This window comes from Trichosurus vulpecula, chromosome 6 (genome assembly GCF_011100635.1).
Source record: "Trichosurus vulpecula isolate mTriVul1 chromosome 6, mTriVul1.pri, whole genome shotgun sequence".
NCBI lineage: Eukaryota > Metazoa > Chordata > Mammalia > Diprotodontia > Phalangeridae > Trichosurus > Trichosurus vulpecula.
Window position 1 is genome coordinate 283,686,940 of NC_050578.1, and position 15,536 is coordinate 283,702,475.

Here is a 15,536-nt window from a genome sequence, read left to right on the forward strand (position 1 = left end):
TTTGGTGGGGGAGGGGTGGCCCTGCTTCCCTTACCATGGGACCATCCAATGGCTTTGGAGGTCTTACCGTTCTGAAGATCCACTGCCCCTACTGAGGACAGAGCCAGCCAGACAACCAGGAGACTGGCTGGTCTCAAGCCCATGTTGGCTCAGCTGGGTGGGCTGGCTGGAGAACGCCTTCGTGGAGGGGCCCTGGCTTTATATGCAGGCTGCTGGTCAGCCAGGTGTCGCCCTCGGAGGGAGGGGAAGGGGAAGAGGAGGGGTCAGGAATGGGTGTAACATTTGCCAGATTAATGAGCAAACAGCGGTGGGGGCTCCTGGGCTCAGGGGCCCAGCTTGGCTCTCTTGGGCAGTGCTGGGGAAATATTGATTCAGCTATCAGGCAATCATCTTTTATAGCTCTCTCAGTAAACCAAGTCATTCCACAGGATGCCCCAGGCCCAATGGCTCCAATTTCAGCACACACCCTAGGAGAACCTGCCCCTCTCCTCCCAGCAACTAGCGGGCAAGCAGCTGGTGCCACGATGACCTTGGCAGCGCCCCTGAAGGAAGTCACATGCCTTGGCTCGGTCTGGACCACACTGGTCCGAACAGAAGCATCTCCCTTCGTCCCTCCCTGATGCCACCCTAACCGAAAGCCTGAGTGGGCACTGCCACATGCTGCCATTGGTCAGTCCCTGGGTACATTCCGTTGATCAAGACCCCAAGGGGCAGAATCTGGCCCAGCCTTTCCTTAATCAAAGGCCCAAACTGTAATGTGCCCAGCCCCCTCCTGGCCCCAGACTCCACTGCCTCTTCTCTCTGGGGAGATTTTGATGATTGCCTTGCCCCCATGCCTATCACTAACCTGATTGACCATTCTGCCATGATAGAGGGGAACAGGTCTCAGGCCTTCTCCAAGCCTTCAGCTCTGAGTCTGCCTGGACGATGGGCCCTCCTGCCCACACCCACAGGTTTCTGTGTTGGCATGCAGAAGGCCTTCCATCCTCTGGCTGCCCTAATCCCCTCCAGAATTACATGTAATTAAAAGTTTTTATAAATGAGTAGGGAACCCAGCTTAGAGACACAGACACCCCCTAGGGCACAGAATTCACATGCACCTCAAGGACTTTCCTTCCAAAGAAAATGTGGCCCTAGGGTCCTCAGCCCTGACTGTCCTTCAGAGAACAGTGCATCCCAAGCTGGCAATGGGAGCCCCTGCCCAGGCCTCCCCAAGCAGCCCCTCAGCCCTGCAGACAAGATACCCTGGGGTGAGTAGCACATTAGGGGGCTTGCAAAGAGCTGGGGGAGAGGGCCTCCCCCAAGCAGGACCTGCCCCTCACTGTCCACAGGGAGCCAGGCTATGACCCCTGTCCTGGGGCCTGAGCCTCGCTGGCCCCACCCTGTTCAGACCCTCCGGGAGCTCTCTCCCTGGGACATGCCCCTTGGCCTTTGGGTATAAATTCAGGGACACATACCCGTCTTGTGGTTTCATTGATATTCCCAGGGAGCTCAGGGTGAGAAAAACCCTTCAGCCAAAGCAATCTGGTATCTTCCCTCAGATCTGTCGTCTTAGGGAACTTCCCAGCGTCTTGAGGAGGGATGTGACTTCGTCCAGGGTCACACAGATGATCAATGTCAGAGAGAGGCTTAAACCTGGGGCTTCCTGACTTGAGACAAGCCCTCTATCCCCTCTACCACACAGTCTCTCTAAACTCACAGATCATAGAACTGAAAAGACCATAGAGAAATGGAGTCTGCCACAGCCTATCTCCATTTAACAGCTGGGTACACTGAGGCCACAGAGGTAAAGTGCTTTGCTTAGGGCCCCAAGGTCAGGGTCCTTAGGCTCCTAACCAGCCCCATCTCCCACAGGAGAATGGAATAATCCTGGACCAGCTAGGGAGTCAAAAGCACAGGTTCACGTGCTGGATCCACTGCCGAGCAGCCACGAGACCTTGGCCAAGCGAGCTCCCCTTTCTGGGTCCCCCAGGCCCTTCCTCCCAGGGCTGTGGAGAAGATTAAGTAGCACAGGGAATAAAGACCCCCTACAGAAATGGCCCCACTGAAACTGCTGCTGCCTCACCCCTTCCCTGTGCAGCCCCTGCAGCCTCCTCCTCTTCCCTTCTCCACTCTCAACATTGTCCTCCTCCATCAAGCCTGGCATGGACCTCTCCTGGAGGCAGGTGGCTCAGGAGGCCAGGCGTCATATCCTCATGGAACAGGAGGCCTCCAACAAGGTCAGAGCCAATGCCCTCAAAAGCAGTGGGATCCTCTAAGAAGCCCAGAGCCAGCCTGGTGGTCACCCTGAGGCTTCTGGCCTCCATGCTCCACTTTCTTGGGCGGTGGAATTCAGCATCTCTTCTGGGGAAACAGGAAGAAGGATCCTGGGCCTTCCTGATTTCCCTGCGATGTCAGATGATATGACTCCAAGTTGCTGTGTCCATTAAGAGTCAATCTAAAAGCCTCCCCACTTGGGTACCAAGAAAGGAGGCTAGCTCCGTGATGGTCCTGCCCCATCCTTCTTGGGTCCCCTTCTCAGAGAAACAAAGGCTAGACCCCGGGGGAGGCAGCTTAGAGGAGGCTAGGGCCCCACGAAGAGCCACAAAGCATGAGAAGCCCTAGAAGGGTGTCCATCTATACTTTTGGAGATGCTGTCCACTTCGAGGAGGTCTCCAAATCTCAAAGGAGGCGTGAGATCAAGAGACAGACCTTCCTAGGACAGCACCTTCTCCCCAGGTGAAATTTCTGTCTGGAAACACCAGGTAAGCCAATAAAGGTTTCATTTACCAAGGGGAACCCCAGCAGCCCAGAGGAGATGGGGAGGACACAGCATTTGTTTTAAGAGGTCCTGGGTTCCGCTCCCACTTTTGCTGCTTACTCCCTGTAAGGCCTTGGTCAGGCCATTCCTCTTGGGCAATTCACGGTCCTTTGTGGGCACAATACTCAACTCTCTCCTCGATGAGGCTGAGAGTCCTATGTGGGTCCAGCTGTTGGGCTGATAAGCAGGGAAGAGGGGGCCACTGGAAGGGAACATTCCCAGGCAGGATCAGGCCAAGGATTCAGGGACCCAGGACAAGAACAAGGAGGTTCCTATAGCTGGTGGCCCTTCACTGTGGAAAATACCAGCCCCTTCGGGGCCCTGGGAAAGCCCAAGGAGGTGGCATCCTCAGGTTTCCCTGGGTGCCTCCAAAGGACTGGGAGGGGGAGAAGACACAATAGGTCAGGAGCCCTGCTCATGTTACTGCCTGGAATTCAGATACCAATTTCCTCCTCAGCCCTGAAAGTGTTAGCCTTTGCAAAGGTGCTGCCCTCATCACCTAGGCCAGTTCAAAATGATGGTTCTTCTGAATAGGAAGGCTACATCAAAGGATCGTGGGTGTGGATCCAGAAGGGGCCCTGGAGACGGACTAGTTCAACCCTCTTTTTACAAAGAGGGAAATTGTGATACAGAGAAGGAAAGAGGGGAGGGAGGGAGGGAGGGAGGGAGGGAAGAAAGGGAAGGAAGGAAGGAAGGAAGGAAGGAAGGAAGGAAGGAAGGAAGGAAGGAAGGAAGGAAGGAGGGAGGAAGGAAGGAAGAGAGGGAGGAAGGAACGGAGGGAAGGAGGGAGGGAAGGAAGGAAGGAAGGAAGGGAGGGAGGGAGGAAGAGAGGGAGAAAGGAAGGAAAAAAGGGAGGGAGGAAGGAAGGAAGGAAGGGAGGGAGGAAGGAACGGAGGGAGGGAGGGAGGAAGAGAGGGAGAAAGAAAGGAAAAGAGGGAGGGAGGAAGGAAGGAAGGAAGGGAGGGAGGAAGGAATGGAGGGAGGGAGGGAGGGAAGGAAGGAAGGAAGGAAGGGAGGGAGGAAGGAAGGAAGGAAGGGAGGGAGAGAGGGAGGGAGGGAGGAAGGAAGGAAGGAAGGAAGGAAGGAAGGAAGGAGGGAGGGAGGGAGGGAGGAAGGAAGAAAGGAAGGAAAGAAGGAAGGAAGGAAGGAAGGGAGGAAGGGAGGAAGGAAGGAAGGGAGGGAGGGAGGAAGGAAAGGAGGGAGGGAGGGAGGAAGGAAGGAAGGAAGGGAGGAAAGAAGGAAGGGAGGGAGGGAGGAAGGAGGGATGGAAGGAAAGAAGGGAGGGAGGGAGGAAGGAAGGAAGGGAAGAAGGAAGGAAGGGAGGGAGGGAGGAAGGAAGGGAGGAAGGAGGGAAGGAAGGGAGGAAGGAGAGAAGGAAGGAAGGAAGGAAGGAAGGAAGGAAGGAAGGAAGGGAGGAAGGAGGGAAAGAAGGAAGGGAGGGAGGGAGGGAGGAAGATTCCTTAAGTGCCTTCTATACGCCAGGTCTTGTGCTAAGCATTTTACAAATATCACACTTCATCCTGTGAAAGTTAAATGCTCTTATTATCCCAATTTTACAGATGAGGAAGTGAAGTAGAGAGAAGTTAAGTGACTTGCCCAGTGTCACATAGCTAGTAAGTGCCTAAGGTGGAATTTGAATTCAGGTCTTCCTAACTCCAGACTCAGCCCTCCGTGCACTGTGGCGCCCCCAGCTGCTTCAAATGATCAAAAGTGTGAGCAGGGAGGAAGGCACCCAGTCTACTGGTGGTGGTGGTGGTGATGGTGGTCCTTTGTTCTCAAAGAGGACCATGACTTCAGGGAGGTGATATCATGATTCGCAAGTGAATTGGCTTTAAGTGAGGAGGGCCATGCAAAGTCACCAGCCTAACTCTCTCCTCCAGAGCCATCTGGGTCCAGCAGCGAGATCACACCAGGATAGCTGGACACGGCCTCGATGCAGCAGATATCTTGGCCTTTTTAAGTTCAGGTCTTTCAAAGGCCTCAGTTTGCCTGCTAAGCACCTGGAGAAGGAAGCCAGCTCCTCATTTCCTCGGGAGGAGAATGGTCCCGACACAGTCCTGCTCCAGCCCTCCCACCTTCCACAGACAGGTGGCCTCTCATGTCCTCACCCACCCTCCCACAGCCTCATTGACAGCCTCAAGCTGAAGAGCCTTTCTGGGACAAAACAAAGTCAAGTTTCCGGGCTACTTGCCTTCGTCAGGAAAGGTCCCTGTGGCTAAATGTGACAGAAGGTCACAGTGGATAGAGTACTGGTCCTGGAATTAGAGAGACCTGGGTTTGAATCCTGCCTCTGATGCGTACTACCTGCATGACCCTGGGCAAGTCACTTCATGTACCTGAATCTCAGTTTCCCAATCTGTAATATGGGGGTGATAAATCCCTCATAGGTCTGCAGTGAGTCCCAAGGGGGACTGTGTGTGTAAAAGGCTTCGAAAGCATTCGGAGTGGTGTGGGGATGTCCAGTACTACTGGAAAGGCTGATCCCTAGTGAGCAAAACTGAGTATAATACTCCAAGGGAAAATATGGATTTTCAATAAAATAGAAGACTTTCAAGCATTCTTGGTGAAAACACCAGAGCTGAATAGAAAATTTGACTTTCAAATACAAGAATCAAGAGAAGCATGAAAAAGTAAATAAGAAAGAAAAATCATAAGGGACTTACTAAAGTTAAACTGTTTTGTTTACATTCCTACATGGAAAGGTGATATTTGTAACTCATGAGACCTTTCTCAGCATTAGGGTAGTTGAAGGGAATATACATATATACCGACAGAGGGTACAGGGAGAGTTGAATATGAAGGGATGATATCTAAAAAAAATTAAATTAAATTAAGGGGTGAGAGAGAAATATATTGAGAGAAGGAGAAAGGGAGACATAGAATGGGGTAAATTATCTTGCACAAAAGTGGCAAGAAAAAGCAGTTCTGTTGGAAGGGAAGAGGGGCAGGTGAGGGGGAATGAGTGAATCTTGCTCTCATCGGATTTGACCTGAGGAAGGAATAACATACACACTCAATTGGGTATCTTACGCCACAGGAAAGTAGGGGGAAGGGGATAAAAAAGGGGGGATGATAAAAAGGAGGGCAGATAGGGGGAGGAGGTAATCAAAAGCAAATACTTTTGAAAACAGACAGGGTCAAGAGAGAAAATTGAATAAAGGGGGACAGGTTAGGATGGACAGAAATATAGTTAGTCTTTTACAATGTGACTATTATGGAAGTGTTTTGCATAAAGATACATGTGTGGCCTATGTTGAATTGCTTGCCTTCTCAAGGAGGGTGGGTGGGGAGGGAAGAAGGGAGAGAATTTGGAACTCAAAGTTCTAAAAACCGATGTTAAAAAAATTGTTTTTACATGCAACTGGGAAATAAGATATACAGGCAGTGGGTTATAGAAATCTATCTTGCCCTACAAGAAAGTAAGGGAAAAGGGGATAAGGGGGAGGGGGGGAGTTGGGTGACAGAAGGGAGGGCAGACTGGGAAAAGGGGCAATCAAAATATATGCCATCTTAGGGTGGGAGTACAGTAGAAATGGGGAGAAAATGTGTAACTCAAAATCTTGTGGAAATCAATGTTGAAAACTAAAAATATTAAACAATAAAAAATTTTTTAAAGTAAAAAAAAAAATGAATCTCCTGTGGCTCCCTAGTGCCCCTAGTAAAAAGCATCTTACTGTCCAGCTTGGTGTTTAAAGCCCTTTGCAGTCTGTCTCTAATCCACATGGAAATAAGCTTGCTGTAGACATGTAATGTCCTTTCACACTGCAACCAAAAACCCCCTCCTTAAACTTGGCATCTCCAACCTCCACTTCATTGTCCAGGCTGTCACTCAGACTTGGAATGCCCTCCTCCTCACCTGCACCTATTAGAATGCAGCACAATTGAGTTGCTCCCTTCTAAGCAGGATCCCTCAGGCTCTTCCCCTACCTCCAGCTCCCAGTTATTCATGCTCTCTTCTCCTTCTATTTATCTCTTGGAGTCTTCTGTAGATGCTTGTTGTACACCCCTTCCCCCTAGAAAGTAAGCCCCTTACCAGCCTGGGCTATGTTTTGGGTCGGGGCTTTGTATACAGTAGGTGCTTAATGAATGTGTACCTGATTCAATTGATCCTTGAGCTGGAAGGGGCTTCAGAGGAAGACTGTATATGACCAAGAATTCCTTATCTCTGACCTCCCTGGAAAATGGGCATCCAGCCCCTGGCTGCAGACCCATCCCAAATCATCTTGCAGGGTTTTTCCTTCTGTCATGCTAAAGCCTGCCTTTCTGTGGCTCAATCCACCTTCTCTCCTCTTCCCAACCGCTCCCAGCCTTGCCCTCCAGGGCTGAACAAGGCGAACCAATTCCCTCTCCCACGTGACAATCCTCCTGGGCCATATCACCTTGCGCAGGCGCACACTTAACTTACTATGAACCCATGAGCTTCCCAGGGTGCCCTTTGGTACTGTGATTTTATGAATGAGGGGGAAAGCGACCCACCCAGGGTCACCTGGCCAATAAGTGCTGGCACCATCAGGACCCCCAAATGCTGACTCTCTCCTGGCTCATTCCCGCTGCCCACAAACTTGTCCCTGTGTCTCTCACTCTTGAAAAACCTTCACCTAACCCTGCCATCCCTCAAGCTATTATTCCTTAGCTCCCCCCTCTTCACTGCCAAATTACTAGACAAAGCTGTCTATACTCACTTCCGGAGACCTTGTCCTTCTGGCCTCCATCCCTGCCGCCCACCCAGCCAATCAGCCAAGCAGCAAGCATTCATATGAGCAGTTCTTTCTTCTGGATCATCTCTCCTCCATCAGACTTCCAGGGAAGATGACCACTGAGATCATGCTACCTTGACACTGTTCTGATGGGGCTACACCCACTTGTCTGATCAGCTCCTCCTCCACTTCCTTTGCTGGCTTCTCCTCCAGGTCCTGCCTCCTTTACCTAGTCCCCCTCCCCCACCACAGTCCAGAGCCCTCTTCCCTCCTCATTCCTCTCTCTCTCTCTCTCTCTCTCTCTCTCTCTCTCTCTCTCTCCCTCTCTCTCTCTCCCTCACTCTCTCTCTAACTTTACAAGCTTCTATGGCTTCAGCATCATCTCTGGGCTGATAACTCCCATATCTACCTGCTCAGCTGTAATCTCTCTCCTGAGCTGGAATCTCCATCACCGGCTGGATGCCAGGCACCTCCACCTATTTGTCCTATGAGCATCCCAAACACCTACATTCTGAAACAATTCCTTATCTTTTCCCCCCACCAAAAAGCCATGCCCTTTTTCTGCCTTCCCGGGTTCTCTCTTGGAGACCATCATTCTTCCAGGCCCCCAGATTGGCCATCTCTCAGTCAGCCTCTGCTCCTCACTTCCCTCACTTCACATGACCAATCAGGCACCGAAGAGTGTCATTCTACCTCCCCTCACAGCTACCTCTCACATGAGCTATAGTCTCCCCACTGGCCTCCCTCCCTCTGGGCTCTCCCAACTCTGGTCCATCCTCCACTTGGCTGCCATCATGACTTTCCTAAAGCACCGGTGTAACCATGTCACCCTCCTACTCAAGAAGCTCATATGTCTCCCTATTACCACTAGAGAAAACAAACTTTGGGGTCAGTTATTCAGACCTTTTCCCAGGCTGGCTCCAATCTACCTTCACAAGTGTTTCCACATCACTCCACCTCAGTCACTGCATTTCAGTCCAACTTACTTCCTTACTGTTCCTCTGTCTCTGGTCTCTGTCTTTGCACTGGCTGTGCCCTAAGCCTAGCATGCCTTCCCTCCTCACCTCTCCTCCCTGGAATATCTGTCTTTCTTCAAGACACAGCTCAAGAGCTACTTCATACACAAGGCCTTTCCTGGCAAGCCCAGTCCCCCCTTCATGCTCCCCCCATCCTCCCAAGTGACTTTATGTTCACTCTGAGTGTCCACTGGGTCTGATAATCTGTGTACCTGCTTCCCCTAAGTAGAATGTAAACTCCCTGAGGGCACAGGGCTGGTTCACATTGGTTGGTACTCAGTCTCTTTAGGGAAGGAGATTCCTTCACTGAACATCCTTCAAAGCATTGTCTAAGGTTTGGGAGCTTGTCCTCTGAGAGGTTCCTAGTAGGCCCTTGAAGAAATCCCCTAGCCTGCTGTATGAGTGTCCATAGGACCTAAAATCTCCCCTGAACCTCAGCAGTGGAGGAGAAGCTACCCAATAGCCCTCAGATTGACCTTTGACTGGAAAGCTGAGCACAGTTGAGATGTGCTCAGCACCAGGGACTGCTTACTCATGGATCTCCCAGAAACTTTGACAGGGCTAGAACTGCACCCAGACCATTCCAGGCAAACTAATCAGGGCAAGGGCACCAAGACTGGAGGGGAAGAGTGAGGGCGAATCTCTCATGGAAGGACCATGCATCAGGAAGTTGGCTAGAAAGTTATGGGTGGGAGCCTTTGACCACAGCCAATGACTCAGTTGACATCATCATATGGAAGAACTCAGGAGAGCATTCATCCATCTCCTTCATTTTACAAGTGAGGACACTAAGCTTCCTGACACCCACAGTCATGTGGTTGGGGTTGACCTGTGGCACCCAGGGAGCAGCAGGAGGGGGATCTGGGGCCTTCTCTCCCCTATCAAAGCCCACCTCTGGAGTTCTTAGAAACAGGGGTGGGAAGGCTGTGGCACAGGCTGTGAGGGGCCAGAGATGAGTGTATCAACAATCCAGCTAACAGCTGCTGTGAGGGTGTAAAGTCAACAACAACCAGCTCACAGAACACTGCAAGCCCAGGTCCTTTTCATCTGCTTTATTAAGGAAAGCAATGTTAAGGGGTTAATAATCTCACTTTAATCCAGCATACAAATACCATTTACTTAGTTCAGGGGAAAAAACCAGTACCCTGAATTACAGACCAAATACAATTCATAGTTATCAACATCTGGGTGTACAGCCGGGGAGCTCATTAGAATGGCTGGCCCAGAGAATGCTAACTTCTGCGCTTATATATCCTGTTCGGGCCCGGAAGGGCCCCAACCTCACCCAGGCTGGGCGTGGAAAAGTTCCCCACCCCCAATGGCACATCAGATACAAATCAATGACTCCCAATTGTCTCAGTGCTGAGAAATACAAAAACATCCCACTTTATCTGCTCCATTCAAACAAAGGCCAGAATCGTTAAAGGTCAACAGCAAAAAGTCCCCCCTTAATTACTATTACACTGTCCATGCTTTCCAGGATATATGGACTAACAATATCTAAATCAAATGGCCACGGATCCTGGAACAAAATAGAAACATTGTACATTGCAATTACATCCAGGGAAATACAACCAATCAGTGCCATTCCCAAATACTTGTTTACAATTCAAATGTCCACCCCTGGGTCCCAGCAACTTCATCTGTTCAGGCAGTACAGAGTGTCCAAGCAAAGCTCTTCTTGAGTGTCCTCCCCACACAGCAGTTGCAGGCTTACCAGCATGCGTTAGTTAGCAAAGTCCCAACGGAGTCCTTCTCCCCACGCTGCTCCAGCACCCCGATTCCGAGTCCCGGGGGCCGCTAGGCAACAAAGCCGACAAGGTGGGTTCCCTGGGGGTCCGTGCCACTTCCCCACCCCCCACCATAGACAAATCCACCCCTCCCTCCTGGGTTCCAAACAGTCCCAGAGGAAGGCAGGAAAAAGTCACATTCAGTGCCTTGCTGCAAAGTTTCCATCTTGCCCCAGGGCTGAACTCCAACCTCCTGGGTTCCTGGTTGTCCAGCTCTGGCTGGCCGGGCCTGGCTTCTGCCAGAATCCCGATGTAGGCGGTTCCCCGCCTTTGTGCTCACCTCACCAAAGTCTGCTGGAAGGCAGCTCACCACTCTCACTTTTCCAAAGTTCTCATGCAAGTAGTCTTCTGCTCTGTCTGGGTCAATATTTCGGCAGTCACGGTCTGCTTCCTCCTTCTCCTCACCAGCCACTCCTGCCAAATCTTCAGGAACACCATTCCCCACTTTTTCTCTGAAGTCTGTCAGAAGGCATTTCTCTGCTCCTGTTCCAAAACTCCACATAGGATACAATCTCAAAACATTCACCCTTTCAGCACAGTCCTCCAGAGCCAGGCTTATCAGCTCAAGCCCTTGCTCCGGCCATCCAACCCTCCCCCATGCCTCAGCGTGTTCTCCTCCCACAGCCTCTGCTCTGGCCTGTCTCACCTCTGGAATGCTAGTGGGGTAGGGAGAGAGAAGGTGAGGTTATCTCCCAGAGCCCCTACTCTGGGCTCCTGGGAAACCACTCCTGTCACTGCCACTTGCCTGTTCTCCTTCAGGCCCCTGGGGCTCCTGTAATAAATTAAGTTGGGGCTTTCTTACTGTTTTAAAATGATTAAGTGTCTTTGAGTCTTACTAGGTGCTATGCCCCAGGCCCAAACCCCTATTAGGTGCTAAACCTATGTGGGTTTGGATTGGTAACTAAGGTGGGGCCCAAGGTGGGTCTAACTAAGGGAGGCCTAATTAGATCTTTGCTCCTAAGTTTGCCCCAAACCCCTAACTACTAGGTGCAAAGCCTATGTGGGTGTGAAGCTTCCAGAGTCCTAAGGGGAGGTGCTAACTCCAGAGCCAATCAGAGCAGCCTAAGTTCTGGTCATTTGGTTGATGATGTCTGAAACAGCATAAAAGGAGAAGACAGAGCTATGTGCTCAGGGGCTCTCACTCTTGGTGGCGCACTGATGTGGAGACTCTGCGCAGCTGTAGTTAAGAGCCCTCCAGCTTGCCCAGATGTCCAGACTTGGTTTTCTTGGTAACTATGAATTGTATTTGGTCTGTCTGTAATTTGTTTGTATTTGCTCTGAAGTTCAGGGTGTTGGCTTTTTCCCCTGAACTAAGTAAATGACATTTGTATGCTGGATTAAAATAAGCTTGTTAACTCCTTAAGGTTGATTTCCTTACTAAAACAAATCAAAAGTACCTATGCTGGCAGCATTCTTGTTGTTGGGCTTGTGTTGGTTTCTCACCCCCACAACAGCTGCTAGCCAGATTGTTGAAACAGCTCCATGGAACCATAGCCACCACAAGTACAAAGAGCAATCCAAAAACTGGGAAACATTCAGCCACCCCAGTACCCCAAAACGCCATACTTTCCTTCTAAAATGCAGATCCTGTTCATGGCTCCATTTGTATCAACAATCCGGCTAGCAGCTGCCGTGAGGGTGTGAAGTCAACAACAACCAGCTCACAGAATGCTGCAAGCCCAGGTCCTTTTCATCTGCTTTATTAAGGAAAGCAACATTAAGGGGTTAACAATCTTACTTTAATCCAGCATACAAATACCATTCGCTCAGTTCAGGGGAAAAAACCAGCACTCTGAATAACAGACCAAATACAATTCATAATTATCAACATCTGGGTGTTCAGCCAGGGAGCTCATTAGAACGGCTGGCCCAGAGTCACACGCCACTCCTGCTGTGGCTCAGAGCTCGAAGCCAGAACGCTAACCTCTGCACTTATATATCCTGTTCAGGACCCAGAAGGGCTCTGACCTCACCCAGGCTGGGTGTGGAGAAGCTCCTCACCCCCAACATCATATCAGATACAATCAATGACTCCCAATTGTCTCAGTGCTGAGAAATACAAAAACATCCTACTTTATCTGCCCCATTCAAACAAAGGCCAGAATCATTAAAGGTCAACAACAAAAAGTCCCACCTTCATTACTATTACAGTGAGGGAAAGGCTGCATCCTACTGTGTGCAAGCTTAGATAGGGCCCGCCTCCACGGGGGGCAAAGAGTAAGGAGAGATCGTGTCTGCTTAGCGACCCTATATGAGCGGCATGGACAGAACGCCAACGAAGCTGCCTGTGGCCCAAAGGCGTCCTGACTGGGCAGCCCTCTGAGCCTTACTCTGAGCCTCACCTTCCACATCTATCAATGCGGGTCATGATCTTTGCCCTGACTGTCACACAAGATGGCTTCAAGGGAGGTGCTTTGCCCCTTAGGGGTTGTTATTATTTCCATTTACAGATGAAGAAATTGAGGCAAAAAGAGGCTAAGTGACTTTACCCAGGGTCACAGAGTCACAGGTCTCTCACGGGTCACTGTGTCTGAAGCTGGATTTGAACTCAGGTCTTCCTGACTCCAAGTCCAGATCTCTATTCATTGACCTGCGTGGCTGATATCTCAGTGACCTAGTCTGTGCTCACATGTTGCTGGTTGAGCTCGTGGGAAGGTGGCTCATGGAGGGCCTTTTGATTCTGCGCATGGATCTTCCTCACACTGGGCAAATCCAACGTCCTACAGCCAGCCTTTGCTCTTGATTGGTAAAGCGCGATCTATTGGTGCCAGAAGCATTTGTGTACATTTTCAGCCTGCCTCGGGATGACAATCTCTGTGTCCCGTGAAGTTTTGCATTGTATTACTGTTGCCTCTTTCTACCGTGCCGGTGACCAGAGCAATGACACCCGCCACCACCCGAAGCATGTTGTACTTGGGCCTGCTCTGCCTCCTCTAATCCCCCAGCAAGAAATGGAAGGTGACCTATTTCCCCACATTTCCTCCAGGGCCAAGATCTGTCATTAAATAGACTTGAAATCCAGTTGTCTCACCTTTACGTGGATGTCATGATAGTCCCTATGAATCTTTCCCTGATTCTCTTTACTTCTTTCAAAGCTGACATAAGTCTTTCTGTGCCTTTCTGAATTTCTCCTTCATCATCTTAGTGTACAAATACTTCATTATACTTCTACACCCTGACTTATTTTAACCTTCCCCATCATCGTTTTATCGATGAGAACCAAGAATGCTCAAGAGTAAAGTGATTTTGTCCTGGGCAGAGAAGAAGCAAATCTGAAACGTGGGATTCAAGTCCGGCCCTCTCCTGACTCGATGCCCAGCACACTTGGCATGATGCCATTCTGCAGCATCGTAAAGAACAGACTGATTTGTCATCCTTGAGTTATGGTCTAACCCTGGTTAAGGACCTAGAGCCTGTGAATGACTTCAACCAGAGAAGAACCCCTAGAACGTCTGAACGAGTTATGGCGTACGAATGCGATGGAGTACTACTGTGCTACAAGCAATGATGAGCAGGCAGACGACAGAAAAACCTGGAAAGACTTACATGAACTGATGCTGAGTGAAGGGAGCAGAACCAGGGGAACACTGTATACAGTAACAGCAACATTGTACGATGACTGACTTTGATAGACTTAGCCCTTCTCAGCAATGCAAGGGCCTAAAACAATTCCAAAGGACTCATGATAGAAGATGCCATCCGCATCCAGTGAAAGAACTATGGAGTTATGGAGCCTGAATGCAGACCAAAGCAGACGATTTTCTTTTTTGTTTTGTTTTGTTTTTCTTTCTCACGGTTTCTCCCATTCATTATAATTCTTCTATACAACACAACTAATGTGAGCATATATTTAATGGGAATGTACATGTAAAGCCTATATCAGATTGCAGACCATCTTGGGGAAGGAGGGGGAGAAAATTTAAAGCTTTTGGAAGTGAATGTTTAAAACTAAAAATAAATAAATTAACTAATAAAAAAGAAGGACCCCTAAGTACACTCAGAAAGACCACGGAATGCTCCATGAGAGACGCTGACTGACAGAGCTCTTTGCCCCCCACAAGCCCATGAGGTAGAGCACAGTCTAGGTTCATTTTGCCTTGCCTCTAACATGTATTAGCTGGTGCTGGACAAATGTGGATTTCCTATTAAGCTTTGACTGTCATGTGCCAATAGTCAGTCACTTGACTTATACAAACGAGGACTGAATGAGAGATCATGTAAAGCATTTTGCAAACCTTGAGCGCTCCATAAATACTTGCTACTTACCAGCTAGTTATTCCTCTTCCTTAGTGTACATTAAGAAGTTTATACTTAGCAAGTGTCAATGACATTTTGATGCCACTGGAGAAAGTTTCCGTCAGACAAAGTAGATTTCCAATGGAGCCGTATTCCTGGATCTTCCTTGGGCATTAAGGGGCCAATATGAGGTTTTGGTATGATATGTCAATGCTCTTTTGTGAATACTACCGCTAGTATCTCTCAGTGACCCTAACTGATGCTCCCCCAAACTCACTGGCCTCCTGGTTCCTCAGACTTCTGAGATGTCATGGTATGGTCCTTCACTCCAGCCATGCACAAGGACTGTCATCCCTTGGAGTTCACCATTACCCACAAGTGCCTCACTTCCTTGATCAAAACCTCTGATGGTCTTCCCTCTGACCTTGACCTCTTGTCATCCCATCTCTTAGGTCTCATCCCTCCTGAAAACTCTTCTTCAGCTCCATGGGGAACTCTAGGCCTGCCATCCCTCACCTCTGCCTTGGGTCAGTAGCCCTGCTTTGAGTCATTTCAACCCTACACTGTTCTCTTCCCCCTTGCCCTATAAGTGCCCACCACTTGCCAAGCACCAGCACTGAGTTACACCCGCACTTGCTTCCTTTGCTCCTCCTCACATACAGCTTAACAGAGCTAGAGGAAGTCACACAACCGAGCTGATGGAGCCTGTGACACACCGATGTTATCTAAACTCATAGTAAGTCAATCACTTTACTCCTTTCTAATTGATGTACTATCCCACTCCCTACAAAAGTCCATGTAAACCTCTCATCTCCTCAGGACCTCCCCATAGCCCCCTCCTCTCAGCCTGCCTTTCCATTTATCTTTACATCATCTCTCGCTCTCTTCTCCTTTTCTCTAATCCCTGATGATGTAGCTCTTCTTCCTGCCAAGGCCAATCCCTATATGTGAGCCCTTGGTCCCATCCTCTTCCATCTTGTCAAAGGTTATCCCTTCA